This window comes from Scyliorhinus torazame, chromosome 20 (genome assembly GCF_047496885.1).
Source record: "Scyliorhinus torazame isolate Kashiwa2021f chromosome 20, sScyTor2.1, whole genome shotgun sequence".
Taxonomy (NCBI): domain Eukaryota; kingdom Metazoa; phylum Chordata; class Chondrichthyes; order Carcharhiniformes; family Scyliorhinidae; genus Scyliorhinus; species Scyliorhinus torazame.
Genome location: NC_092726.1, coordinates 32,247,835 through 32,256,505, shown reverse-complemented (window position 1 = coordinate 32,256,505; position 8,671 = coordinate 32,247,835). Strand labels below are relative to the sequence as shown.

At 45.1% G+C, this 8,671-nt stretch overlaps 2 non-coding genes across 2 annotated transcripts; both read right to left on the bottom strand.

The window, feature by feature from the left end:
- Positions 1-1,262: 1,262 nt before the first annotated feature.
- LOC140397875 (U2 spliceosomal RNA) lies at positions 1,263-1,452 on the bottom strand. Its single transcript, XR_011937297.1, has one exon. It is a non-coding gene; the product is annotated as a U2 spliceosomal RNA (small nuclear RNA).
- Positions 1,453-7,292: 5,840 nt separating this feature from the next.
- On the bottom strand, positions 7,293-7,475 carry LOC140397220 (U2 spliceosomal RNA). The gene has a single exon (XR_011936768.1). It is a non-coding gene; the product is annotated as a U2 spliceosomal RNA (small nuclear RNA).
- Between the last annotated feature and the right edge of the window lie 1,196 nt (positions 7,476-8,671).

Sequence of the window (8,671 nt, the reverse complement as noted above, 5' to 3'; positions counted from 1 at the left end):
TCTGGTTACCTTTTTCCTTGAAGACGTTCAAGAATTTGATGCACGCTGCGCCGCTCTTGAAGGTGACATCAAAGAAGCCATTCTTGGGGAAGTTTTGCAAGCAGAAGATTTCTGTTGCTTTAAACCCACAACACTCGAGCAGCACCCGCTTCACGAAGAGTATCCGATCCAAAGGTGACTCTCCTTCCGTTTTCTTCACTGTGACTCGGACAGTGTTTCGCACTCCCCAGCCTGGTGGTCGGGATGCAGCTGCATCCATAGCTCGTACGTTGGGTCTGAACTGTTTCGGCGTTAGGCCTAAACCAGAGATTTAGGCCAGTATGTCGATCCACCAATAGCAGCCAAGCTCCAAACGATTCCTCTTTGACGACTTCAATTCCTCCGAGTTCTCCAATCCACGATCGTCATCGAGATCCTCAGCTTCCCACGATCAAATGAGACTACACTTGATCTCAGGCAAAAGGCCGAGAAGCGATAGCCAATATTTTCCGGCTATGGCTCTTGTCCTCCTCGTCCACCGACTTTCAGGAGCACCTTGCTGCGCTCGACTGTGCTTTGGAACTTTTAGTCTACGGTCACTGTTGGTCAAGAGACCTCCAGCTTGGCCGAGCACGGTGGAGTCTGTGCATGCAGAACCAGTAAAACACAACAGGAAGACATCGTCTGGCAAGCCGCCCCCTGTCGTCACCAGATTAAATGGAGACGCTGTGAAGGCCCAGTGACACCCAACGGAGGGAGTCGAAGAAATCTCCACCTTTGCCGAACAAAGGGCAATCCGTGCAAGCAGCGAGTACTGGCGGAATCCAACAGGGGGCAATGTCTAGTCTCCCTGAGCTCCACCCTGGCGTGTTGGTCGTGGAGTCACGAGAACGAAAAGAGACGCCGTGAAGGTAAACCTACATCCAAATCAGGATGCCGTTCAGTCTGTCGCCACACTTCCCCGTTGTGCAGGATGAAGGGATGTGGTAACTGAAGTGAGGAGAAGGCAAGTCGGCATCCGAGGGTGAGGGTGAGTGGCCTGTAAAAAGCAGCAGGATATCTGTTTGGCATATCAGCTGAAAACGGAGCCTGGCTGCCGCAAGTCCGCGAGCCCATAGGCTCACGACATTAGTGCGCGAAGCGCCCGCCAGCAGAAAAGCTAGCAATGCTCTGGAGCCTGAAAATGTTTTAATTGGTCAGGATGAGACAACTGGACAAGACAGAAGAGGGGAAGCCAGGTTTTGCGCCATTTTCTGCTTTTGCACTATTTGTGCCCAAAGCGGGGTGAAGGCACCATTCCTGGAAACATTGCAAGACCGGGTTGATGCCTGGAGCGGAGCAAGAAAGCCCCTGAACCATCTCCGTGTCCCAAAAATCAATTTAATATTCGGTCCCCCGAAGGGGACATACCAGATATTAAACTGATAAGAACAGATACTACACTTGATCTGAACCAAAAGGCCGAGAAGCGATAGCCCATGTTTTCCGGCTATTTCCCGAGTTATCCTTTTACCCTTAATGAGCTGGTAAAATTACTTAGGACGTTCGTTCATTTTACCTGCCTGTATCCTTTCATGTACCGTTTTTGCTCTCCTAATTTCCTTAAGTTCCCAGTCCACATTGCGACCCCGGCCCCGGGTCACTGGCCGCATGGAGTTTGCACATTCTCCCCGGTTCTGCGTGAGTCTCACCCCACAACTCAAAGATGTGAGAGGTAGGTGGATTAGCCACCATAAATTGGAAAAATAATTGACTACTCTAAATTTTAAGAACTGTGTATTTCATTGTAAAACAAAAAAGAGGCTGTCAGAGACCCCAGAGATTGTCCTACACGGTGAATCTGTGCAGTGCAGAGTCCAGGAGGCTGCAATCCGGTGTCACAGTAGTTTGCACGCTTGCCTCAGCGCGCCAGCAACCCAGGTTCAATTCCAGCCTCGGATGTCTGTCCATGTGGAGTTTGCACTTTCTCTGACACGGTTTCCTCTGGGTTCTCTGTTTTCCTCCCACAGTCCAAATATGTGCAAGTCAGGTGGATTCGCCGTGCTAAATTGCCCTTTAGGTTAGTTTGGGTTGCGGGAATGTGGATAGGGTGGCGGTGTGGGCTTAAATAGGTTGCTCTTTCTAAGGGCTGGTGCAGACTCGTTGGGCCGAATGACCCGCCTTCCGCTCTGTAGGGATTCTATGATTCTATAAAGAATCGTAACCTGCATTCGAGCCTGACGTGGGATTTCGAAACAATCCAAGGCGAATGGCACAGGCAGATTGGCTTCTGAAGTACAGCTTGGGTCAGTGGGTGTGGACAGTGGTTGGGAAATGAAACACATACATGTTCGGCTGCAGGGCAGGTGCATGTGTCCGTTGGAGCACCAGGTTAGAACGGAAGAGCGAAATATTACTCCAGACTATATCTGGATGTGTTCAGCAGAGTGCACTGGCGACACGCAGATCTCGTACAGCTCAGCTTGATCTGTTTTTATGAACAATAGAGCCAAAAATGACACAGAAAAGTCAGTCCAAAGTATATCTCGACGTCGTGCACTGATGTGTGAATAGCAGTGTGGATAGGAAGGCAGAATTGTCCTTCTAAAGTTCACCAGCTTCTTCAATATAGAACAGTCGGCTGGATAGGAAAACAATTATTCTTCCTGAGCAGAGCTGGATATGGTATTGTGGAAAGTCCGGTGGATTGGGACACTAACTAAGGTGGGATTTATGCAGTCGAGCAATTGGGGGCAGAGGATCTATCCATTTCTATCATTAAAAAAAAATCTTTATGACGTTGAAGACTTGTTTAAATTCCCCCTAACCTCCTGCGCTCCAGAAAGACGAATCCCAGCTTCTACACAAAACTGGGTTGCAGGACAGCCACATCCATCGTCACAGGGATGTGTGGGGCGGGCGGGACCATGAGGAACGAGGGCTCACCACTGCGCTATCCTTCTCCCAGTTTTACAGGTGCTTCCAGTCCCATTTTCAGCCTGTGTCACAACTGGCGTGTCCCATCCATCGATGAACTGTTTCATCCCTAAGCTGAGGGCTTGTAGGTGAATAGCCCCCGGCAGAAGGTCTCAAATGCCTCGTAGACATTTTTTGGCTCTGCCACTGGATTCGGTCTGCTGCTTCTAATCTGAGCTATTACCCCCGTGGCTGCCTGCTTTCTCAGCTGGCGAACCAGCAGTGGCTGGCTTTATCTCCGTGTTCGTAAAGGGTCTCCCGTACCTGGCGGAGTTGCTGCAATGCTTCCCTCGTGGAGAGCAGATCAAAGTCCATTTGTAGCTTTTTCCTCTCCGCCAGGAGTTCTTTGTTCGGGCCCTCAGAGTATCGCCTGTCTACCTCCAGTATGGAGTCCACAACTGTCGCCTAGCCGCCCTCTCTACGTTGTCTCTACGTGCGTTCTTGGCCATGATATCACCCCTGATCTCAGCCTTCGTGGCCTCCCAGAGCGTGAAGGGCGGGACTTCCCCATTCTAGTTATTAATAATATAGTCATCTGTGGCCTGTGATATTTTCTTGCACAAAGCATTCTGGGCAAGTCGGGCCATGTCCAACCTCCATGTGGGGGGCGGGGTAGCAGGCATTGAGCAAAAACGTATTAATCTGGCTGCATATTAATATGGAACCATATTGGTATGGAACAGCATTAATGTGGCTGGATATTAATATGGAACATTATTCATATGGAGCAGTAATAATATGGCTGCATATTAACTTGGAACCGTATTAATATGGAATAGTATTGATATGGCTGAATATTAATATGGAACAGTACTAATATGGAACAGTATTAATATGGAACCATATCTTCACAGCTCCAGGGTCCCAGATTTGATTCCTAGATTGGGTCACTCTCTTTGCGGAGCCTGCAGGTTCTCCCGGTGTCTGCGTGCATTTCCTGCGGGTGCTCCGGTTTCCTCCCACAAGGCCCGAAAGACGTGCTTGTTAGGTGAATTTGACATTCTGAATTCTCCCTCTGTGTCCCCGAACAGGCGCCAGAATGTGGCGACGAAGGGCTTTTCACAGTAACTTCGTTGTTGTGTTAATGTAAGACTACTTGTGACAAAGATAATTATTATTAATATGGAATGTGGCTGGATGTTAATATGGAACTGTATTAGTATGGAACAGTGTTAATATAGCCGGATATTAAAATGGCCAGATATTAATATGGAACAGTACTAATATGGAACAGCGTTAACATGGCTGGATATTAATATGTAACAGTAATCATATAGAACAGTATTAATATGGAACACTACTAATATGGAAAAGTTATAATATGAGCGAATATTAATATGGAACAATGTTTATATGCTGGACATTAATAGGGAACAGTACTCATTTGTAACGGTCTTAAAATGAAGCAGCACGAATATGGAACAGTATTAATATGGAACAGTATTAATGTGGAAGAGTATTAATATGGAACAGTATTAATATGGAGCCGTTTTAATATGGCTGCATATTAAAATGGAGCAGAATTAATATGCTGGATAGAAATATGGAACAGTATTATTTTGGCTGGATCCCGTTCAGTTTTTGGAAGGGCATATACTGGCCTCGGGAAAGTTGTTTTTTAGGTCTCCAAAGCAATTCGCTTTACATAAACATGTTTAATGTTTAAAAACATGATTTATTATTGCCACATTTTAAGTCCGATTACAGTAGGGCACTTTTAATTGCTGTGTTACTGTAAGGCTCTGTTTAAATAAGGTCCGTTTGACTGTGGGGCACTGTTTAAATACATTTGATTGACTATAGGGCACTGTTTAAATGCATTTGGTTTACTGTAGGGCACTGTATAAATGCATTTGATTTCCTGTAGGGCACTGTTTAAATGCATTGATTTACTATGGGCACTGTTAAAATGCGTTTGATTTATTGTAGGGCACAGTTTGAATGCATTTCATTTACTTCACCGCACTATTTAAACGCATTTGGTTTACAACAGGGCACTGTTTACATTCATTTAATTTACTGTAGGGCACTACTTATATGCATTTGAGTGTTGGGCACTCTTTAAATGCATTCAGATAACTGTCAGAAACTGTTTAAAAGCATTTCGTATACTGTAGGGCACTGTTTGAATGCATTTGATTCACTGCAGGGCATTTTAATAATGCATTTAGTTCACTGTAGGATACTGTTTAAATGCATTTGATTTATTGTAGCGCCTGTTTAAAAACATTTGATTTACTATGTCACTGTTTAAATGCATTTGGTTTACTGTAGGGCACTGTTTAAATGCATTTGATTTAACGTAGAACACTTTTTAAATGCTTTTGATTCACAGGAGGGCAATGTTTAAATGCATTTGAGTATCGGGCACTATTTAAATGCAATTAGTTTACTGTAGGGAACAAAATGCATTTGATTTACTGTTGGGCACTGTTTAAATGCATTTGATTTACTGTAGGGCACTGTTTAAATGCATTTGATTTACTGTAGGGCACTGTTTAAATGCATTTGATTTACTGTAGGGCACTGTTTAAATGCATTTGATTTACTGTGGTGCACTGTTTAAAAGTATTTGTTTTACTCTTGCGCAGTGTTTCAACGCATTTGATTGACTGTCGGGGCACTGTTTAAATACATTTGATTTATTGTCGGCACTGTTTAAATGCATTTAATATACTATAAAGTACTGTTTAAATACATTTGGCACCGTTTAGATATAATTGATTTATTTTAGGCCACTGTTCAAATGCATTTGATTTACTGTAGGGCACTGTTTAAATGCATGTAATTGACTCGAGGGCAATGTTTAAATGCATTTGATGGACTGTTGTGCGCTATTCAATTGTATTTGATTTCCTGCAGTACACTGTTTAAATACTTTGGATTTATTCTGGGGCACTGTTTAAATACATTTGATGGACTGTTGTGCGCTATTTAATTATATTTTATTCACTGCAGTACACTGTTTAAATACTTTGGATGTATTCTGGGGCACTGTTTAAATACATTTGATTTACTGTCGGGCAGTTTAAATGCATTTAATGTACTGCAGGGCACTGTTTAAATGCCTTTAGTTTGCTGCCGGGCACTGTTTAAATGCACTTGACTTACTGGAGGGCATTGTTTCAATGCGTTTGATTTCGTGTCGGACACTGTGTAAACGCATTTAATTTATTCCAAGGCGCAAATTTAAATACTTTTGATTTACTGTCAGGCACTGTTTAAATGCAATTAATTTACTATAAATCACGATTTAATATATTTGGCTCACTGGAGGGCACTGTTTGAATGCATTTGATTTACTTCATGGCACTTTTTAAATGCATTTAGTTTCCGGTAGGGCACTGTTTAAACGCATTTGATTTATTGCAGCGCCTGTTTAAATACATTTGATTTACTGTGTCACTGTTTAAATGCATTTCATTTACTGTAGGGCACTATTTAAATACATTTGATTTACTAGAAAGCACTGTTCAAAAACGTTTGGTTTACTGTAGGGCATTGTTTGAATGCATTTGATTTAACTTAGGGCACTGTTTAAATGCATTTGATTCACAATCGGGCACTGTTGAAATGCATTTAATTGACTCGAGGGCACCTTTTAAATACAATTGGTGGACTGTTGTGCGCTATTGCTGCGCTCGACTGTGCTTTGGAACTTTCAGTCTACGCTCACTGTTGGTCAAGAGACATCCAGCTTGGCCGAGCATGGTGGAGTCTGAGCATGCAGAACCAAGTAAAACACAACAGGAAGACATCGTCTGGCAAGCCGTCCCCTGTCGCCACCAGATGAAATGGAGACGCTGTGAAGGCCAGTGACACCCAACGGAGGGAGTCGAAGAAATCTCCACCTTTGCCGAACAAAGGGCAATCCGTGCAAGCAGCAAGTACTGGCGGTATCCAACAGGGGGCAATGTCTAGTCTCCCTGAGCTCCACCCTAGCGTGTTGGTCGTGGAGTCAGGAGAACGAAAAGAGACGCCGTGAAGGTATACCTACATCCAAAGAGGATGCCGTTCAGTCTGTCGCCATACTTCCCCGTTGTGCAGGATGAAGGGATGTGGTAACTGAAGTGCGGAGAAGGCAAGTCGGCATCCGAGGGTGAGGGTGAGTGGCCTGTAAAAAGCAGCAGGAAATCTGTGCGGCATATCAGCTTAAAACGGAGCCTGGCTGCCGAAAGTCCTCGAGTCCATCGGCTCGCAACATTAGTGCACGAAGCTCCCGCCAGCAGAAAAGCTAGCAATGCTTTGGAGCTTGAAATGCCTTAAATTGGTCAGGATGAGGCAACTGGACAACAGAGAAAAGGGATAGGCAGGTTTTGCGGCATTTTCTGCTTTTATACATTTTCGCCCCAAAGCGGGGTGAAGGCACCATTACTGGAAGCACTGCAAGACCAGGTTGATGCGTGGAGCGGAAAGAGCAAGCCCCTGAACCATCTCCGAGTTCTAAAAATCAATTTAATATTCGGTCCCCAGATTGAGGACATATCAGATATTAAACTGATAAGAACAGATTTTTTTTTTTTTTTTATTCAAAAAAATATACTTTATTCATAAAAATTTATCATGAGCATTACAGAAACATTTCAAATTGTCTTGACTGTACATTTCCGGCAGGGTTACATGTTGCCTTGACTTTCTTTCATTCAATTTTGATATTGTCGTACACATATCACTCTTTACATTACAATTCCTTCTTAAATATTTACAGTGCCATGTTTGTTTTATACATTGGAGTGTTGGTTGCCCAGACCGAGGGGCTTTACACTGTTACCCGCCCCTCGGTGTACATTTGCTGGAAAGCCCTTACACAGAGGTCTTTCCCCATTGCGCCTTGGCGGCCGCTGCCCCAAGCTTGAGTGCGTCCCTCAGCACGTAGTCCTGGACCTTGGAATGTGCCAGTCTGCAACACTCGGTCGAGGACAATTCTTTGCACTGGAAGATCAGCAAGTTTCGGGCAGACCAAAGAGCGTCTTTTACCGAGTTGATGACCTTCCAGCAGCAGTTGATATTTGTCTCGGTGTGTGTCCCTGGAAACAGTCCGTAGAGCACAGAGTCCTGTGTCACAGATCTGTTTGGGATAAACCTTGACAAATACCACTGCATCTCTCTCCAGACCTTCTTTGCAAAGGCACATTCCACAAGGAGGTGTGTGACCGTCTCATTTCCCCCACAGCCACTCCGAGGGCAGCGTGCATTGGTGCAGAGCCTTCGGGTGTGCATGAAGAATCTGACAGGGAGGGCCTTTCTCACCACCAGCCAAGCTAGGTCTTGGTGCTTGTTTGAAAGTTCTGGTGATGAGGCGTTCTGCCAGATGACTCTGGCAGTCTGCTCAGGGAACCATCCAACGTCCTCCACGGTCTCCTTTTCCCTGAGGGCCTCGAGGACATTACGTGCTGACCACTGCTTCATTGCCTTGTGGTCAAAGGTGTTTTCCTTCAAAAACTTTTCCACAAAGGACAGGTGGTACGGTACGGTCCAACTACTTGGAGCGTTCCGCGGCAATGAGGCCAGGCCCATCCTTCGCAACACCGGGGACAGGTAGAACCTCAGTATGTAGTGACACTTGGTGTTTGCATACTGGGGGTCCACGCACAGCTTGATGCAGCTGGACACAAAGGTGGCCAGCAGGATGAGGGAGGCGTTGGGTACGTTCCGCCCTCCCTTCTCCAGAGGTTTGTACATGGTGTCCCTTCGGACACGGTCCATCTTGGATCGCCAGATAAATTTGAAGATGGCC